The following is a 21,230-nucleotide window of genomic DNA, read 5'->3' on the forward strand; positions in this document are numbered from 1 at the left end:
AGGGTCACTAATTCCTCAAAGAAAGTTGGGAAGCTCATGCCAGATTCTCTGGTTGTTACCATGTGAAAATGGGGTCCACTGTGATGAGGTGTTATGATTCTCCAGTGCAGCTGGAAATCCAGGCCTATGTAGATTCTCCACATTTTTGAAATATTGGCAGCTAATTATGATTATGTCTTTTGCTTTTGTTACTTTGACTAATCCCTGTCTCCAGACACTTTTAATCTACCAACTTTTAATTTTCAATCTCTGTTTTGGACTTTGTTCCTGCCCAGAAGCACTGGCCTACTCCCTTGCTCCTTCTGTGTCATGCAGTTGCCAGAGCTGGCTTGCTGTTTGTTTGAGACAGGATCTTTGTATTCCAGGCTGCTCCTGACCTTCACTGATCCTCCTTCCTTGGCCTCCTGAACCCTGAAACATAGGTGTGTGCCCCAGAGCTTGCTTTGGATCTTTGGACTCAATTCAGCTCTCTCTAAGTTTTAGTATTTGTATCCACAAATCCTCCTGGTTGCAAGAAGAAATCTCTTCATCCTCTGATCTGGTGTAATCCATAAATAGCATGGCCGGACAGAGCTTGGAAGTGGAAATAGGTCAGAATTTGGAATTCTGGCTCTGTTACCAGCTAGGTGATGGGCAAGAACTAGTTTTCCAGCCAGATGGTAAGAAATGTCAGATACGGCGATACTTCCTCCCTGCAGCTTCTATATAGGATATCTATCTGATTCATCTTCATGTTCCCAATGTTAAATAAAACTTCACTGAATAATTTCATAAACAAATAGTCCCAGCCCCTTTTTCTCTAGCTCTGACTCACTACAGCTTGGGCCCCAAATATAATTCATACCAAAATCACTCCATCCGGAGTTACCTCACTCTCTTCAGAGAGAGGCCACCAACAGAGGCTGAGGTGAGAACTGGTGGCCTAAGCCAAACCAGCCCCTTCTAGATAGTGGGTGATTATGGGAACTGCAAGAGATTTTACAAATAAGTTCATTTTTTGGACTTCTCTGGACAAATAAGGGTAAGCTATCCTGGCGCACATCCTCAGCTGGGGCCAGCAATGTGGTGACCAGCAGCAGGGGGGAAGGGGCCGTGAGTGTAGCTTCCACCATCCATGGGTCCTGAGCCTGGCAGAAACCACAGGCTGCCTGTGTTATTCACTTCCACCTCTGGGGCTCTGTGTTGGCCTCTCTTGGCGGAAGGGCTGTACTTTACCACTCAGTCACTTTGTAACTTGATTTCTTCTAGCTTAGCAGGACAATATAAGTTCACTGTAGCTGTAGCAATTCCTGTCAAAGACCTCTATTTCTACAATCTTATCATCAATCTACAGTTTAGGCACTCACCTACTTGAGGTATCTGCTTATTGTTTATTTATATGCATTATTTTATGATTTCATTGTCATATGTTGTTTTTTGTTATTACAAACTCACTCTCAACTTTATTTTTAATTACTTAACTATCCATTAAAATTTTAAGTTATTTTTCATGATAATAAATAATACTGTAATAAGCACTTTTGTGAATAATTCTGTTTCTATCTCTTATGATTTGATTGGATAGACTCCTACAGGTGAAATTATTATAGCAAATGTATAATTTTTTTTTTGAGACAAGGTCTTACTTTGTAGTTCAGGTTGGCCTTGAACTCACTATGTAATATAGACTGGGCTTGACCTCACAGCTATCCTCCTGCCTCAGCCTCCCAAGTGCTGGGATTATAGTCATACAGCATAATGCCTACTTTCCAGGCAGGCACAGCACAACTTGGGTTTCATGGCCAGCATGGCATGCAGTACTGGGGATCACACTCAGGTTCTTGTGCTTGCCATGTGGGCGCTTAGACCGCTAAACTATCTCCGCAGCCCCCATCTCTTATCTATACAGTCAACCATAGAATCTTGTAGGTCACAGGTAAGATTCCATTTACTAGAACTTCTCAGAAATCCAAGACTTGACTTACAATGTAGGAAATAGTAGATTTGAAAGAAATGAGTGTGAGTCCTAAAGTGCTTTATTTCCACAGAAAATTACATCTGTTGGTGTGTGTGTGTGTGTGTGTGTGTGTGTGTGTGTGTGTGTTTGTGTGTGTGTACCAGCAATTAAGCTCAGGACCTTGCACTTGCCAGGCAAGCATTGTGCTGCTGAGCTATATTATCTCTGGCCCTAGTTTTTGTTTTGTTTTGTATTTTTGCAATACTAGGGGTTGAAGAAAGGCCTTGCAAGTGCTCTACCACTGAGCTATACTTTTGGTTCTGTTTTAAGATTTTATTTGGAGACAGAGTCTTGTTCAGTTGTGCAGGCTGGCCTCAAACTTGTGATTTTCCTGGCTGGGCTTCCTGAGAAGCAGGGCCCAGATGGCCCCCTACAGCTTCATGGAATCACAGTCCATGAAGGATGACTGGACTATGGACTGCTTCACCTATTAACTGCAGTTAATAGGGGGGTCCTGTCAGAAAAGCTGGCTCACTGGGGCATAGCCTGCAGAGCTTGTCTCAATGACTGCTGCTCCCCTACCCTATGACATGGGCAGCTGTCCTCTGCCAGGCTCTCTGCCATGCCACCCTGCCTCGGAACCAGATGACCATCAACTGAAATCTCTAAAAACTGTGAGCCAAATAAGGGCCGGCCACGTAACTCAGCAGATTAAAGTGCCTGAAAGCAGGCTCAGGGGCTGGAGTTTGATCCCCGGGCCTGTGGTGTTGGCTCTGCCCCTGGGGAATGCTGAGACAGCAATTGAGACTGGGCATGGTGGCGCGTGCCTGCAATCCCAGCTTTTGGGAGACTGTAAACAGGTGGATCACTATGAGTCTGATCTAGAGTGAGACCCTGAACACCCAGTAGACCTTTTCCTAAAATACAATAAATAAATCTTTCCCCTTTTAAACTGTGCATCTCAGGTATTGTGTTCCAGTAATGAGGAAATTAACAGAGACCCCGGGATGACAAATGTGTGTTACCAGGCCTGGCCAATTATAAATTATAAACTTTCATGGCACTAGTAAATTGCCTTGTTTTACACAGGAGGACACTGAAATTCAGGTTGTTAAACACTTTCTCCAAGTCAACACCACTGGTAGAGAACTGTGTATTAACTGTTTATGTTTGATAATTACTGTCCAACTGCCTCAAAACCCTGGCATTATCTAAGACACTCTACTGCCCACAGACAAGGAAAATAGGTACCTTCCAGCTCCTGTGAAAACTTGTGTTGCCCATTGGTATAAAACAACATAGTACATTTGATATACATACCCCTAACATGAGCTTTTTGAGGACAGAAATCATATTGGCTCATCTTTGGTGTCTGTCTAATGTATAGTATAGTGACCAGGACAAAGACACTGAATGAACAGGAGGGGATAATATACTGAAAACAGAAATAGGGAGTGCTCAAAATGGGGGCGAACTCTTTGAGACTGGGCAAAGATAAAGGACAAATTGCTTTCCAGAAAGTTTATACTGATTCACAGTCCCACACTCGGTAGTATGTGCAACCCCCAAAAGCCACAACTGCTAATTTGGTATGAAAATGTCTTGTGAGTGTTCGAATCGGCATGCCTTTCGTGTTCAGTGAAGGTGAGCATTTTGAACTTTTAAGTTGCTTTCTATAACTTTTATTTGAAAATAATTATCTCTGAACGTGTGGTTTTCTAGGAAATTCTAACACATGTAGGTTCATCTGATGACTGCCATTATTGAGACACAGAGCTATGTGACCCCCACAAGCCTGACTCCTGCTGTCCCCTTGTAGCCACGTAGCCCTCCTCTTCCCAACAACCCTCCACATTCAAGTTCCTACTGAGTCTCTCCCTGTGTTCTTGTGACTTCAACAATGTCATGGGAGTGGACCTCAGCAGTATGTAACCTTCTGGGACTGGTACTTTAACTTAGTGTAATTCCTTGGAGGTTTATCCAAGTCTTGGTGTTTATAAGCAATTTTTTCCTTTTTTATCACTAGGTATTACTCCGTAGTGCATGTGCCAGTTTGCTTGATTATTCACAGTGAAAGATATTTCTTTTTCAGTTTTTGATTATTGTAAATAAAGCTGGTGTTAATATTAATGTACAAGGGCCAACAGGATAGCTCAGTGAACTAAAGCGTCTGCTTAGGCAGAGCGCAGCAGCAGGGGTTCAACCCCAGCACGCTGTGCGGGCCCTGCCTGGGGCATACTGAGACAGTGATTGACACTGGGTGTGGTGGCACACACCTGCAATCCCAGCTCATGGGAGGCTGAAAACAGGAGAATCACTATTAGTCTGATCTTCATAGTGAGCCCAATAGACCCTGCAGATCCTGTATCAAATATGTAGAAAAAAGAGAATATTCCTGTACAAATTCTTTAATAAACAGGGTTTTTATTGGTTCGGGGTAAATGTTCAAGAATGTATTGCAAGGCCATATGATAAGCATATATTTACTTTTTTGCAAGAAACTGCCAAACTGCTTTCTAGAGTGACTGCACCATGTTATACTATCAGCACGATGTATGCGTGATCCTGTTTCTCTGTATCTGGCCAGCAATGATGTCATTTTCATGATTTTAGCCATGCTGATCTGTAATGATTATTTCCATAGTCATTAATAGCACTGAACATCTTTTCAAGTGGTCATTTGGCACATATATATCTTCTTTGGAAAAATAACTTTTTATGCCTTTTGTCCAATTTTCTAATTGGGGTTTAATTTGATAAATCAAAATATCTCATTGTTGCTTGTATTCACATTTCTTTAAAAATTGTTGAGAATGATCTTTTTTGTCATTTACATTTCCCTTTTTAAACATCATTGGATGACTACATACATTTGAATTTCTTTTGTCATTTAGTAATGGTTCATTACTCTTTCCAATCAGGCCATAAAAATAACATATCAGTTATTTCATCAATATTCTCTACAATATGTTTGGTTCATTGAAAACAGCTTTAAGATGGGTGTTACAATTTGGGTTTACTTTTGAGGTAGACATCTTTTGGACTTACCCAGTTTCATCAGTGTCTGACTGACATAGACTTACTGGTTTACTTACTTAAGTGTTCATTCATTTTTGTTAGATCTTTTGTGCAATGAAATCTGATTACTTTGATCCTCAACAATATATTTACCACAGAGCTATGATATTTAGGTGGTTTCTTCTATATTTCTCTGACAGTACAGAAAGAAAAGTTTAGGACTCATTTTGACCAAAACTTTCTAAGAAAATGTTTTTATACTTCTCCATTCTAATTTTGTTTTCTTTTCTTATTGATATAAATTTTGTGTGAGCTCTGAAAGGCCTCTTGACTTGTTTTCCTCTTTTAAAAAAAAACCCGTATTTATAACAGGTTCTACAGGGTCTCACTACACAGATCAGACTCATAGTGATCCTTTTGTTCAGCCTCCCAAGTGCTGGGATACAGGCGTGTGCCACCATGCCCAGTCTCAATTGCCATCTCAGTGTGTCCCAGGGAGGGGCTGGCACAGGGTACTGGGGATCAAAGCCTGAACACTATGTCTGCCTAAGCAGGCGCTTTAGTCTGCTGAGCTATCTGGCCAGCCCTTGTTCCTCTTTATATCACCAAATGCATCAGGGCCTTCATCTCTCAGGATCTTCAAACAACAACTTTAATTACCAATACACGATGAAGTCCATGTCTACAGTAAAACTTCAACAAGTCAAATGACAGCTGCAGAAGTGCTTTTGTTCTTGAAATCCTTCACAAGTCAGTGATGAGGGTGAGGGAACATTGCCTTTCCTCTTGTTTGCTTAGCTGTTACAGTGGATGAGGAAAGACTCTGGGTCTGGTTGACTTGACTTTAGGTCATGTCCATGTTGCCTTTGTGGAGCAGCAGAGAAGCTCCCATAAATTGGTCCCATTTTTTTTTTTTACCAGAGTGGTTTCTCCTGGCTGCTTCCACGTTCTCAACTATTGAAGCTTACTTTTTATTCAGCTGCAAGTGTTTTAAAGGTCACTAAGTACCTCTGGACTGACATTTTCAGTCATTGTGCTACTTCACCTTTCCACAGAATTTGACACTGTGACTACTCTCTGCTTTGTGAAATGTTTTTGTCCTCTTAGGTGACCTAATCCTTTCTGATTTCCCTACCATCTGTCTGATAAACTAGTCACAGTTTCTCTGGCTGTACACACTTACCAAGTGTGTGCATTTGCCAGCAATGTACTGCTAACTGGATGGCTTAAACAATAGATTTTTTTTCCCCTGTAAACTAGCAGTACCCAGGGAGGATATCAAGCATGTCCACTTCTTTTGAGCACTACAGGTAGGGACCAGATCTGTTCTTTCCTTGGCTAGAGAATTCCATCTTATCCTCCCTCCATGTGTGTTTCTCTGAAAGTTTTCACTTCTTTAATTAGGGCCCACCCTAAGCAGCTCATGTTAACTTGTTATCTCTGTAAAGACCCTGCTTCCAAAGTAGAGTAATTTTCTGGGGTCCTGGAGTTTAGAATTTCAACATAGGAATGGGGAGGAAGTTATAATTTAACCTTTTACTCACAGTCATTTAAAGTCACCTTTTATTCATCTCAGGTGTTCAGTGTAAAGTGGTAAATATGCTTTGTCTTTCTGTGGACACATCCTCCTCTTACAGCTCTATCTCACTTTTCACTTTTCCCCTAGTCTTCTCTTAGTTTTCTTCTCTAGCGCTGTCTGTCATCCATCGTGGATTCTTCTTCCTCATCTTCCTCTTCATCTGCCAAGGTTTTCCTTGTCCCATTCATGGCTTCCTAATCCACCCTCTGGTTTTCCTGATACACTCACCCACACCAGAATTTCAGCTGTCAACTACACTTATGCCACCCTGTCCGTGCTTCTTCCTTGAGGTTACTATCTACTGTTTGCTTGAACATTTCTGCCCAAGTACTCCACAAACATCTCAGCGTGTGAGACCACGAGCACACCACCTGTCCTCTCTACTCTCATTGAAACACTCTCTACCTCCTACATTCCCCATTTTGTGAAGGATGCCACCAAGCACTTAGATCTCTCTTCCTTCCCCAATTTCCATGTGTCAGCAGTCAAAGTCCATCACTTCTACTGCATAAAGGCATCATGTCCTCTCTGATTGCTGCCATAACTGGCCTCTGAGTCATCTGTCTCTTACACTAACTTCTGCTCCACACTTTACCTAAGCACTTAATGTGGCCTTCAGCTCCCTTTAAGCCCTCTTTTGCAGTGTTTCGTTCCACTGTGATCACAGTCACTTGCTGGGGTTGGCCTTATCCTTGGGCACTGCCAGTTTCAGGTCAGCCTGTAAGATCCCAGCCTGGAGTTCTCCTGCCTGCCTCAGAGGACACTGAACACTTCTGCTAGTGAAAAAAGGCTTTTCCGCATTCTAGTCCTAGAAATGCCATTAAGTAGTTTTGTAATCTTAAATCATTTACCCTCTGTTTCTTGATCTTAAATTAATAATAAAATAATAATAATTACTGAGTAGTTTTAAGCATGTTCAAGGGGTTGGAACATCAAAACCTTCTTAACCACCTTGTTGACATACCATTATCCTCCCTACTTTTATAAAAACAAGCATTAACATAAAAGATTGAATTTGGCTGATTAAGCAAATTAAGGACCAGAAGTTCGAGTTCAACCAGGGCAATTTAGTAACTTAGACCCTGTCTCAAAATAAAAAATAAAATGACTGAGGATACAGCTCAGTGTGAACCCCCTAGGTTCAATCCCCAGTACTGGGGATGGGGCAGGGAGCGTACTGGGACAGAATGAGTTATGAATAGAGTGATCACACAAGCGTCTGCTTCTAAGAAAGGCAGCACAGCTGTTAATTTCTTTTATTTTTAAATGTCTGGTTTTATTTTTCAGTAGGCATATATGATTCAAGTTCAAAATCACACAGTAGCAAATAAAAGCCACCTATGTTTTTTATTAATATTGTGTTCATATATGTATCATGTATAAAGGTAGTAGCACTGTATACCCTGTTCTTTTTTTCGCTTAGGCTAAACACATTATGAATAGTTCTATAACAGAAATTTCTCTTTAATTTTTTTTTAATTTTTTGGTACAGAGTCTCACTATGCAATTTGGACTCTTAATGATCCCCCTGTCTCAGCCTTCTATGCTGGGATTATACGCGTAAGCCATGACATCTGGTTCTGGGGCCAGCAGGGCACATAGGACTAGGGATCGAACATGGGACCTTGTGCTTGACAGGCAGGTGTTATGCCACCAAACTATCCCCCCAGCCCTGTAACAGAATTTTTATAGATTGCATAGTGCTTCATTTGGAATGATCCATAATTAACCAATAACTTATTTTAAGGCATTTACATTATTGGTAAGGCTTTTAATTAGAAACAATGTCAAGAAAAATATCCATGTCACTCAAACCTTAGAGACATAAATTACTAAATTGCTAGGGTAAATTATAAAAGGCAAAGTGTTTTGTTAAAGGGTATATACATTTGAAAGATCTTGATATGTTTTATCAGATTATTGTCTAGAAAGATTACATCACTGTCAGCAGACAGTAAGGAATCCTCTCTTCATAGCAACATGGAGAATTTTTGCCTGCTTTTTAAATGTAATACTTGCCACTTTGAGAAAAAAATGAAACTTCATTGTTTTAATTTGCACTTATTTTATTTCTGATAAAACTCAACATTGTTAGTATTTGTTGGTTCATCATTAATTTTCAAGAACTGAAACAAAAAGAATCCTAATAAGAACAATGTAAGCAATGATCTGATTCTATTGACCTTTGCTGGCAATGACAGCATAATTAAGTAATGCCACTTCTGCAGCAGTTCCACAAGAATGATAAATGATAAAAAAAAATGATGATAGATAAGGTAATAATTTCAAATTCCACTGGGGAATCTTTATCTGGAAACAAAAGAAGCAAAACTATTTCTCATGCTAGCAAGTGCTTGGTAGGAGAGTGGACTTTCAAAGAACAACGCTAAGAAGAAACCCTGACTGACTCTGGTTGCTGCCTTGCGAAATAAGAGCAGGTGTGGCTTCCCCCAGGAAGCTCCTGCCCCGGGAACTTTCCACAACAGGAAGGAATCTTCTGCTCAGAAAGGCAGCAAGAAAGAGTTTAGTACTATCCCACATGAGCAGTGTGACCTTCAGTGAGTTATTTAGCTTCTTTAACGCATCTGTGAAACATGATGGGGATGTCTGCTAGAAAACCATTGTGAAGACTAAAACTCAGTACAAATGGCACTAGCAAAGCACACACAGCACATCACGCATGTTCAAGACACAACAGCTAATTGAATTACTCTACCTCTTCTACTACCCCACCCTACTGAGAATCTCCCACAGCCTGTTTGTGACTCATTAGTTGAGTTTTGTAGTTTTTCCTTACATAGTCATTCCTTGGTATTCATGGGGAATTGGCTCTCAGACTCTGTGAATACCCCAATCTCGGATGTTTAGGTCTCTTATATGAAACAGCATAGTATTTACATATATCTGTGTACATCCTCCCATACGCTTTCCATCATCACTAGAACACTCACAATACCTAAAGAAACACAAGTTCTATGTAAATAGTTGTCACAATGTATTATTTAGGGAAGAAACAAAAAGGTGTACATGTTTAGTACTGACACAGCCATTGCAGGCCTGGCCACAGCCTTCATCCTCCTTTGGTTGAATCTACAGATGGGAAGCCCAAGGATACAAAGGAGTAACTGTGCTCCCTCTTCTTACTCCTCTCCTTTAATCTTCTCTGATCCTCTGCCCTTAGGCCAAACTGACCCTGAAATACTAAAACCTTTTCCTCCTATCATATGTCAAATTTTGTGCAGGCATTCAATAAATCTCATTATTCCTAATTTAAAAGCCAGTGGCTGTGAACATTCAATATTCAAACAAGTTTACAAAGCCAAAACTAGCCACTTAAAATAAACTTTCAATAAATTGATTTTGGTACCTCAAATGATTCCCACCTTCTTGGGGCAAAGATCTCTAGGATGAAATAAATAAATAAGCAAATAAGTAAACAAACAAACAATTCAGCTCCTTAAACCAGGAGCGATGGGATCAAACCATTATGTGCTCCAAGGACAGACTGACTTCCTGCTTCAGTTGAAGTTTCCCATTACAAATCCTCTGCCACAGGGGTTCACACTTTGAGCTTTTAAAAGACTTGTGTGCCCTGAATGTACATTAGGGTCCTCAAGCTCAGCCTTCCACTGAGATTCCAGCCCACAGCAGCCTTGCAAAGAGCTAAGAGTAAATCACTCACCATCCTGGGCCCATCTTGGAAGCTTCTGCCGTGGCGCCGAAGGAGTCTGAGTTAACGCTGGAGCGGAGAGGAGCAGAGTGAACCCTCTGCGCCTGGCCTTCCTCCGCAATGACCCACAGGCTGTACACTTTCTTTAAGAAGTGTGGTTCCTCTTTTAGCTCCCGGCTTTGCCTATGCTTGAGAAAGAGTATTTAACCCTTTTTTTGCTTTTCAAAATCACTTATCTAGATTTATTTATTATTTATTTATTTATTTATTTATTTATTTATTTATTTTTTGTAATAGGGGATTGAACTCAGGCCCTTGCACTTGCCAGGGAAGCGCTTATTCTACTGAGCCATCTCCCCAGCCCCCTAGGTCTATATATATTTTTAAAAAATTAGTGGCTTGGATTCTGGACAGGATGTTAAGCTGAGGCTAAAAACCCCTTTTGAAAATTTCTCTCCCTAGAAGATGAAACAAAAAAAATGAGAAGAAAATCTCCATAGCTACCACATAGAATAAAAGAATTTACAGATTTTGGTAAGTCAATAACAAATGTGATTTATAATGAGTGCAGACTTAGAGTGAGTCAGTTTCCACTACCAAGCTGATGAAGGATGCAGGTGGACTTGATGTAGGAGAAACATCTTCCAGGGAGGCTACCCGGTCCAGGAGAGGCAGCAGACTACTGTTTTCTCTCACTCATCCCTACCACAGCTTAAGGTCACCTTGATGAGAGGCAGCACTCTGAAAAAAAAAGCCTAAAATATTAATAGATGAACCCAAGAAACACAAAAGTCATCAAGCAGGAACAATAGGGAAGGAATGCTGAGCTTGAAAGCCAGCTAAACATGTAAACATAAACTTGCATAGCTGTTGCAAATTAGCTAAATTAATTGCCACTGGACTGCTGAGGGGAATGTGAATTTGGCCCCTTGCTTCCTCCATTTCCCAGGAGCACACAGCTGGTGAGAGAAGTCTGAGGTCCATCCGTCCTTCCCTCTACTGCTGGGTCTCAGCACCCAGAGATCTGTGGGAACACCAACAACACAGTAGGATCCTGGCTAAGGTGCACACAATGGAAAGATAGATCTAGAGGAGGGGAAATAGCCCATGCCACATTGGCAATATGAGCCAACAAGTGATCCTTAACTTTTTCTTTTTTTCTACTGATTCTCTTCCTCCCTTTCCTCAACTATCGTGTTTGACTTAATGATATTTACATGCAAGTAAACACTGTCTTGCTCTTTCTGGTTCACTTAAAAACTCCTAGACCTTCTCTTGCAATCCTTACCTCCTATGTCCTATAATTATCCAAAAGCTGGATGATCATCCTGTGCCCTCCACCTTTGCTCCTACTATATCTAACCTCAGTCATCTCCCCATCACATCCCTTACCCCTAGAACCACTCCCAAAACAGGATAAAATCACTCTACTATGTGGAAAATCATTATATACAAGTTTCTGGTATAAGTTGGATTTTATTATGGTTCTATGGACTTTCCTCCTATGATTATAGATATTAGTCTAATAGTTACCACAGTTTGTTGGTAGCCAGGCTGTACTTGAGTCTATTGATATTGCCAGCTAAACTACATTAACCAGGATGTTGTATATGCTATAAACAGTTTTTTTCCCTGTATGACAACACTGCAATTGTAAGGGGTCATAGTGATCACCATAAGGAATGAGCCCTAAGTCAACTTGATAGCAACTCCTCCAACTTGATATATTGAGAAGGTAGGTTCTTGGGCTAGATTTAAAGATGAAGAATCACATCTAGAATTATTTACATCTGGAGGAACAGATACTTCCTTGGAAAGCCTCAACATCAATGATAAGGCTATTTAACATGAGAAATCTATAAACATCACAACAGAAAAGAAAAGAAAATAGAAACTGACAAGATGAAGAAATAAAATGAAACCCAAAACACCCACCCCTGCCAGGACAAGTCTAGAGCACAAAGAGATAAAGGAAATTGAAAGCCAACAAATAAAAACCTATGAAATGATAGTGGCAGAAGTGAAAAAACAAATGGAAGAGGTCATATGAAAAATAAGATGCTATAAAAAATAAAAAGAAATGACTATAAAAAGACATTAAAGCAGAAACAGGTAAACAAATAGAAGAGCTCAAGAAAGTGATGGAAATGATGAATGCCAAATATAGACAAAAATGAAATCAATGAGACAGATTAAAATATATGCAACAGATTGAATGAAGACATGGATAAAATATCAGAACTGGAAGGCATAAATGTAACTAGGCCAACAAAAGAAACTTAAAAATCACAACAGACCATGAAAAATCAATATAACAGCTACAGGATGAAGCAAAGAAGAATAACATAAGATTGATTGGAATTGGTGAGAAAAAAAGATAGTGCAAAAGCCATTAAAACATCTTCTGAAGGGGCCGGGGAGATGGCTCAGTGGAAAAAGCACTTTCCTGGCACGTGCAAGGGCCTGAGTTCAATCCCTGGTTCAAAAAGAAAAAAAATTCTCAAAAATAATGGCAGAAAAATTCCCAAACCTGGATAGAATTTGACATACAAATAAATGAAGCATATAGAATTCAAAATAACCATAACCAAAATAAATCTACATCAAGGCATACAGTAACATTCCAGAAATTCAGTCACAAGAGCAAAAGCAGCTAGAGAAAAGAAATATATCATCTATCAAGGAAAGCCCATGAGAATCAACCAGACTTCTCAACACAAACCCTCAGTGAGAGCATGGAGTGAGATATTTCAAGCCCAAAAGGAAAACAATCTTCAAGCCAGATTGATGTACCTTGAAAAACTATCTTTCAAAAATAATGCAGAAATAAGACACTTCTATGACAAAGAATAACTGAAGAAATCTATGTCCACCAAACAAACTCTAGAGAATGCTCCAAAGGACATATTAGAAAGAGTTAATGAAGACCACAAACATGAATACTAATAGGAAGAAGTCACCAGACAGGGCAAGCAATTAAAGTGAGTAGAAAAACAGGGAACAAAAAAACCCCAGAAAAATGACGTAAACTAAAATCCAACACTTATCAGTTATAATCATCAACATGAGTGGGCTCAACTCACCAATCAAAAGAAACAGACTGGCAGAATGGATCAAAAAGAAAGATTCAGCAATATGATGCATTCAAAAACCACATTTAACACAAAAAGAAATTCATAGACTAAAAATCAAAGCATGGAAAATAATTCTCCATGCCACAGAAACCCAGAAAAAATCAGAGGTAGCTATTCTATTTGCAGACTATGAAACTTTAATCCAAAATTGATCAAAAGAGAGAAAGAAGGTCACTGCAAACATGTTAAGGAAAAACTACAAGAAGGATAAAAAATCAAATATCTATGCACCAAATAAAGGTTCACCAAACTACATAAAATAAATATTAAGATTCATTAAAAATCAAATAAGCACTAACACAATTTTAATGGGGACCATAATATTCCACTCTCACAAGTCGATAGATGAACTAGACAAAAAAATTAACAAAGAAATACTAGAATTAAATCAAGCCTGTGATCAAATGGACTTGGTAGATAGTTAGACAATGCTCCACTCTAAAACATCAGAATATGCATTCTTTTCAGCTGCATATGAGCCATTCTCCAAAATAGACAATATATTAGCTGACAAAACATTTTTAAGTAAATGTGGAGGAATTGAAATCATCCCCATGCATACTATCTAACCATGGTGCAGTGAAACTGGAGATCAACAAGAAATGAAATCAGAAAAACTACATTAACAAATGGAAATTAAACAGTACCCTTCTGAACAACTAATGGGTCACAGAGAAAATTAAACAGTATGCATAATTAAATATAATGCTAAAACAACATATCAAAACTTGTGGGATACAATAAAAGCAGTCCTATGAAGAAAATTTATAGCAATAAATTCACATAACAGGAAAACAGACCAAGCTCAAACAAGCAACCTAATACTAAACCTCAAACTTTTAGAAAAGAAGAACAAATAAAACCCAAACCTTGCACAAGGGTAGAAATTATAGACAAGAGCAGTAATTAATGCAATAAAGACTAAAAAACAAAGAATTAATGAATCAAGAAGTTGATTCTTTGAAAGAATAAATAAAATTGATAAACTATTAGACAACCTCATTAGAAAAAAGAAAGAAAAACCAAAAATTTAAGCAATTAGGAATGAAAAGGAGTAAATCACAATGGACCCCACAGAAATCCAAGAGATAATCAATACCTACTATAAGTACCTATATTCTAATAAGGTGGAAAACACAGAAGAAATGTACAGATTCATAGGCATAATCAAATTGTCAAAACTAAACCAAGAAGACTAAAAATCCTAAGTAACCTGATACTAGCCAATGAAATTGAAAATTCAATAAAAAATTTATCAACAAAGAAAAACTTAGGCCTTGACAGATTCAGTGTTGAATTCTACAAGAAGCTTAGAGAAGAACTAATGCCACTGATACTCTATAAAGAAGTTGTAGGTGAAACACTACTTTCAAAATAATTCCTGGATGCAAGCATTACCTTGATTCCAAAAACCAGAGAAAAACCCAAAGAAAAACAGAAAACAAAACTATAGGCCAACCTCCCTAATGAAAATAGATACTAAGATATTGGCAAACAGAATGCAGCAAATCATCAAGATTATACATCATGACCAACTAGGATTCATCCAGGGATATAAGGATGGTTCAACATATACAAATCAATAAATGTAATAAACCAAATTAACAGAACCAAAGACAAAAATCACATGATCCTTTCAATCGATGCAGAGAAATTATTTGACAAAGCCAAAAACCATTCATGATAAAAGCAGGAAATTGTAATAGATAGTCTTTACCTCAATCTTATAAAACCATTTATGATAAACAATATCTAACATTATATTCAATTTCAAAAACTGAAACATTTCACTTTAAAATCAAGAACAAGACAAGGATGTCCATTATCAACACATCTATTGAATGAAGTTATGGAAACATTAGCTAAAGTAATTAGAAAAGGGAAAAAGAATAAAAGGAATAAAGATAGGAAAAAAGTTAAATTATCATTATCAGCAGATGACATGATATGTTATATAGAAGACCCCAAAAACTCCACTAAAAACTTATATACTTAATATGTAAATTCAATAATGTAGTGAGATACAAAAATCAGTACTCAAAAATAAATAGCATTCCTGTACACAAGTAACAAACTCACAGACAGAGAAATTCAGCAAAAGCACACCCTTCACAAGAGCATCTAAAGAAGTGAAATACTTGGATCAATCTAACAAAGGATGCAAAAGTTCTGTACAGTGAAAACTGTAGCAACCTTAAAAAGTATATCAGAGAGGATATCAGAAAATGGAAAGACATCCTTTGCTCTTGAATAGGAACAACCAACATTGTGAAAATGGCCATATTCCCAAAATTGCTATATAGAGTTAATGCAATCACAACCAAAATATCATTAACATACCTCATAGATCTAGAAAAAACATTCCTAAAATTAATTTGAAACAAGAAATGACTTAGAATAGCAAAAGCACTTCTGAGGAACAAAGGCAAGTCAGGGGGCATCACAACCCCAAACCTAAAATTATACTACAAAGCTACTATGATACAATCAGCATTGTATTGGCAAATAAAAAGGACTGAGGATGAGTGAAATAGAATAGAAGATTGAAAAAAATATGCAGACTGAACCCCAAACACGCTCAGCTGAACTTTCACTGGAAGAAAGATAGTCTAAAAAATGGTTCTGGAAAAACTGGATTTCCACATGCTGAAGATTAAAACTAGACCCATGTCTATCACCATGCAGTAAACTTAAGTCAAAACGGATTAAAAATCTAAATATTAAAATAGAAACACTAAATTTACTAGAAGAGAAAATATATAGAAATCTCAAAGACATAGGTATAGGCAGAGACTTCATGAACAAAACCTAGACTGCAAGGGAAATATTACAAAAAATTAACAAATGGAATTACACCTTTTAAAAAAGCTTTTGTACAAGAAAGGAAATCACCAGCAGAGTGAAAAGACAGCCCACAAACTGGGGGAAAAGTAGAACCAGTTGTCCCTCAGACAAAAGACTTCTATCTAGGCCATACATTGAATTGAAAAAAATCATAGGGGCTGACCAGATAGCTCAGTGGACTAAAGCAACTGCTTAGAAAGGCACCGGGACGGAGTTCAACCCCTGGCATGCCATGCTGGCCCCACCCCCAGGGCATGTTGAGACAATGATTGAGACTGAACACGGTGTTACACACCTATAATCACAGTGCTTGGGAAGCTGAAAAATGGGATGACTACAAGTCTGATCTGTGTAGTGAGACCCTGTAGACCCTGTACTAAATACATTAAAAAAAAAAAAAAGAAAAGAAAATCAGACCTTCAAAATTCAAAGACCCAATCCAAAAATGGGCATGTGAGATGAATATACACTTTCCACATAAAGAAATACAAATGGCAAACAAACATATGAAACAATGTTCACTATCACTGATCATTCAAGAGATGCAAATTAAAACAACTTTGAGATTCCATCTCACCCCAGAAAGAATGACTGTCATGAAGAAACCAACTGATAACTGCTGGTGAGCCTGTGGGGAAATTTGTAATAGCTAAATCTTGGAAACAACACAAATGCCCATCAACTGAGGAATGGATAAAAATTTGTAGCTTTTTTTTTGATATAATGGAATACTACTCAGCTATGAAGAAGGATGAACTGGAGAGTTTTATTGGTAAATGGGTGCAACTCAAGATAATACTCATAAGTGAAATAAATCAGACTCCTGTACACATCATATTGTCTCACTAGTGTGAGAAACTGAATGAATAAATATGATTCAAAATGTACAATGGATATTGTGAATTGGGCAGAAATTATTCAAAGGGAAATACAAACTGTGATGGGACAAAGGGAAAAGGAAGGAGGGAAAAAGGAAGTGATATACACAAGCTAGTTAAGATAGTTATACAGATAATTTCTCTTAGTTCATTGGAAAGAAAGGTTTGTGCTAATATTGTTTGGACAAGATATTGTGTCCATATCTTATACTCTGAATAATGACTATGAAGACAACAATACTCATGTATTAATTATTGCAGCTCTAATACTAAGCTATTTTAAACTCAAGTTTATTGTTATTTTTATTTATTCTCTTTAAATAAAAATATAAATAAATTATTTCAATGATATTTAAACATAACATTATATACACTAACTATAACAAGGAAGCAAAATACAACATTTATTAATTTTAAAATTAATATATAGATCACTTAGTCTTGTATCAACTCTGCTAATTTAATTTATATCTGAACATATTTTTCAAAAACATAAAGATAGAACTAGAGATCTAACAGGAGGCCCTGGGTTCAGTAGACCTGTGATCTAACAGGAGGCCCTGGGTTCAGGTGCAGCATTCATACCCACAATAATCGATCACAAACTCCAGAAGCCACCCCATGAGTGCATGAGGCTTTGTAGGGCCACTGAGACACAAACCATAACATACTTCTTTTATTCATTCATCTGGTGATTGTAAGATAAGCCACTTCCAAGCATTAGCCATTATGAATAGAACTGCTATAAATATGGCTATGCATTTATCATTGTGGTATGATGTCTTGTTTTATTTTCAAACAATACAAAATAGTGATGGGCTGGCCAAATAGTTCAGTGGATTAAAGCGCTTGCTTAAAGAGATGCAAGAGGGGTCGGAGATTTGATCCCCAGCGTGCTGTGCCAGCCCCACCCCTGGGGCGCGCTGAGGTGGCTATTGAGACTGGGTGTGGTGGCGCGCTGAGATGGCGCAATCCCAGCACTTGGGAGGATTGCGCCATCTCAGGTGGATCACTACGACTCCAACCTACATAGTGAGACCCTGTAGACCCTTACTAAAATACCTCCCCCCAAAAAAATGATCCACAAAAAACCAGTATTAGAAATGATACAAGATTTCACTAAACAAAGTAATAGGAATTCAACAATGGTTGCTGCATTACATGATGCTATCTTCAAATTAGTTGTTCAGATTACCAGATGTAAACATGCAAGATTTTTAAAAGAAAACACAACAAAATAATAACAAAGAAGTTTTAAGCAACTCAAAAGAGGAAATATCAGAATAAAAAGAAAAAAATTTAAACATTAACTGCTCCTTTCAAAAGATCAGCAAAAATCAATAATACAATTATCCAAACTATTCTGTAAATATACTTTAAAATATCTTTTCCCCTTGTTTCATTTGTCTTTTTCCTCATGCCAGCTTTTCCTTCTCATTTGCAGCTTCTTTCCCTTTCACAGTATCTGTTGTACCTTTTAGAGTTTCATTACTCTTTCAGTTTTCACACTAGTGAGATAATAATATGATGTTTGCACGTGTGAATCTGATTCATTTCACTTACCAACATAGTCTCTAGCTGCATCCATTTATCTACAAAAGCTTTGAATTTGTCTTTTTTATAGCTGAGTAATACTCCACTGTGTAAAAATACCATATCTTTTTTATCCATTCCTCAGTTGATGGAAAGTTAGGTTGTTTTCAAGATTTAGCTATGACAAGTTGTGCTGCTATAAACATGGGTGCACATATATCGCTGTGGTATGATGATTTTGGTTCTGTTGGAAAATAGGTGGGGAACAGCTGACATGAGTGAGACCTCCAATCTGAGCTTTCTGAGGAATCTCCATGCTGATTTCCATAGTGGACATAGCAGCTTTCACGCCCATCAGCAGTGGAGGGTTCCTTTTTCCCCACAGCTGGTCCAGCATCTGTTATTGGGTTGGCTTCTTGATGATAGCTGTTCTTTCTGGCATAAGATGGTATCTCCACGTTGTTATAATTTGCACCACTTGAATGTATGATGTCTTTTTTAAATGTTTTTCTATAGTTAGATATTAGTCCTCTGAGGAGTAGTAGGCAAAAATTCTTTCCCATTTGTGAGGTTGTCCCTTTACCCTGGAAGCTGCCTCCTTTGCTCTGCAAAAGCATTTTTAATTTGATATAATCTCATTTAATAATTCTTGATGTTATTTCTTGTGCAACTGGAGTTCCATTCAGAAAGTCCTTACCTATGGCTTTTGGGAAAATACTTAGTAGGAGAATACTAGGGTTGAATGGAATTTCTATTTTTTTAGTTTTTGAGGAAACTCCATTCTGATCTCCATAATTTTACTAGTTCACATTTTCATTGGCAATCTTTTCTTTCTTCCTTTTTCTACCCTATCTGGCCAGCATTTGTTATTTGATTTCCTGATAGCCTTTCTTTCTGGACTAAGATGGAATCTCAGCATTGTTTTAACTTGAATTTCTTTTTTTTTTTAATTTGAATTTCTGCAATGGCCATAGATGGTGAATTTTTTATGTATTTATTGGCCATTTGTACCTCTTGTGTGTTTTATTTAGTGGAAAGCTAACTGTTGTCTAGTTCTTTACATATTTAAGATTTTGGTCCTCTGAGGAGTAGTGGGAAAAAATTCTTTCCCATTTGGTATATTGTCTCTTCACTCTGCTAGCTGTTTCCTTCCTTCTGAAAAAGCTTTTTAATTTGATATAATCCCCACTTGATGATTCATGATGTTATTTCCTGTGCAATTAAGGCTCTGTTCAGAAAGCCCTTGCCTATGCCTATGACTTCAAGAGTTCTACCTTTTTTTATCTTTTAGCAGATTAAGTGTTTATGTTTTAACATTTATATCTTTGAAATTTTGTTTTATTGTGTGATAAAGGTCTAGATTCAATCTTCTGCATGTGGATAGTTATAGTATTCCCATCACCATTTACTAAAAAGATGATATTTTTCTCTAGGGTATGTATGTGATTGCTTTTTCAAAAGTCAAATGGCTGAACATATCTGGGATTATTTCTGAATCCTTTATTCTGTTCTTCAGCCACATGTCTGTTTTAGTGCCACTATCATGCAATTTTTATTGCTGAACTTTGTAATGTACCTTCAAATCCAGGATTGTGATGCCTCCTGCTTTGTTCTTGTTGCTCAGGATTGATTTTGCTATTCTGTTTTTTTTTTATGGTTCCATATGAATTTTGTTTTATTTTTTATTTTTATTTATTTTTTTGGTGGAACCTGGGATTGAACTCAGGCCCTTGCACTTGCCAGGTAAGCGCTTATTCTACTAAACTATCTCCCTGGCCCTAGTGTGAATTTTAGAACTGTTTTCTCTATATCTATGAGAAATGATGTTGATATTTTGATTACATTACATTTATGCATCAGATTTGGAACTGCAACCATTTTGACAATGTTGGTTCTGCCTCCAAGAATAGGAAAGGCCTTCCCACTTTCTGATGTCCTCTTTGATCTCTTCTTTTAATATACTGTAGTTTTCACTGAAGAGCTATTTCACTTTCTTTGTGAAGTTAATTACTAAATATTTAATTTTTCTCGATGCTATTGTGAATTATATTGTTTTCCTAATTTCTTTTGGTGAGTTCATTATTGGTGTACAGGAATGTTAATGATTTTTGTTTATTGAATGTGTATCCTATCACATTGTTTAAATTGATTATTAATTCTGTAAATTTTTGGTGGAATTTTTTTGCTCTTCTATGAGAGGATCATGACATCTGCAGATAACAATTATTTGACTTCTTCCTTTCCTCTCTTCTTTTTATCTTTCCAAATTGCTCTGGATAATATTACAAGTATTTATTGAACAGGCATGGTGATAGTAGCCATCTTTATCTTGTTCCTGATTTGAGAGGGAAAGCTTTCAGATTTTCCCCATTTAATGTTTTCCATTAGTTTGTTATAAGTGGGTTTATCAGATTGAGATAAGATTCTTTTATACCTACTTTCTCCAGAAATAGATATTTTCCACCATGAATGGATGTTGGATTTCTTTTTCTCTTTTCTTTCTTTTCTTTTCTTTTCTTTTCTTTTCTTTTCTTTTCTTTTCTTTTTTTTTCTTTTCTCTGTCTCTCTCTGTCTCTCTCTGTCTCTCTCTGTCTCTCTCTGTCTCTCTCTGTCTCTCTCTGTCTCTCTCTGTCTCTCT

General features: G+C 37.6%; 1 pseudogene; it reads left to right on the plus strand.

The window, feature by feature from the left end:
• The first annotated feature begins 3,558 nt into the window (after positions 1 to 3,558).
• The window catches only part of LOC101559757, a 25,347-nt pseudogene continuing 7,675 nt past the window's right edge, over positions 3,559 to 21,230 (plus strand).

The sequence above is a fragment of the Octodon degus genome, unplaced genomic scaffold (assembly GCF_000260255.1).
Source record: "Octodon degus isolate 3935 unplaced genomic scaffold, OctDeg1.0 scaffold00147, whole genome shotgun sequence".
Taxonomy (NCBI): domain Eukaryota; kingdom Metazoa; phylum Chordata; class Mammalia; order Rodentia; family Octodontidae; genus Octodon; species Octodon degus.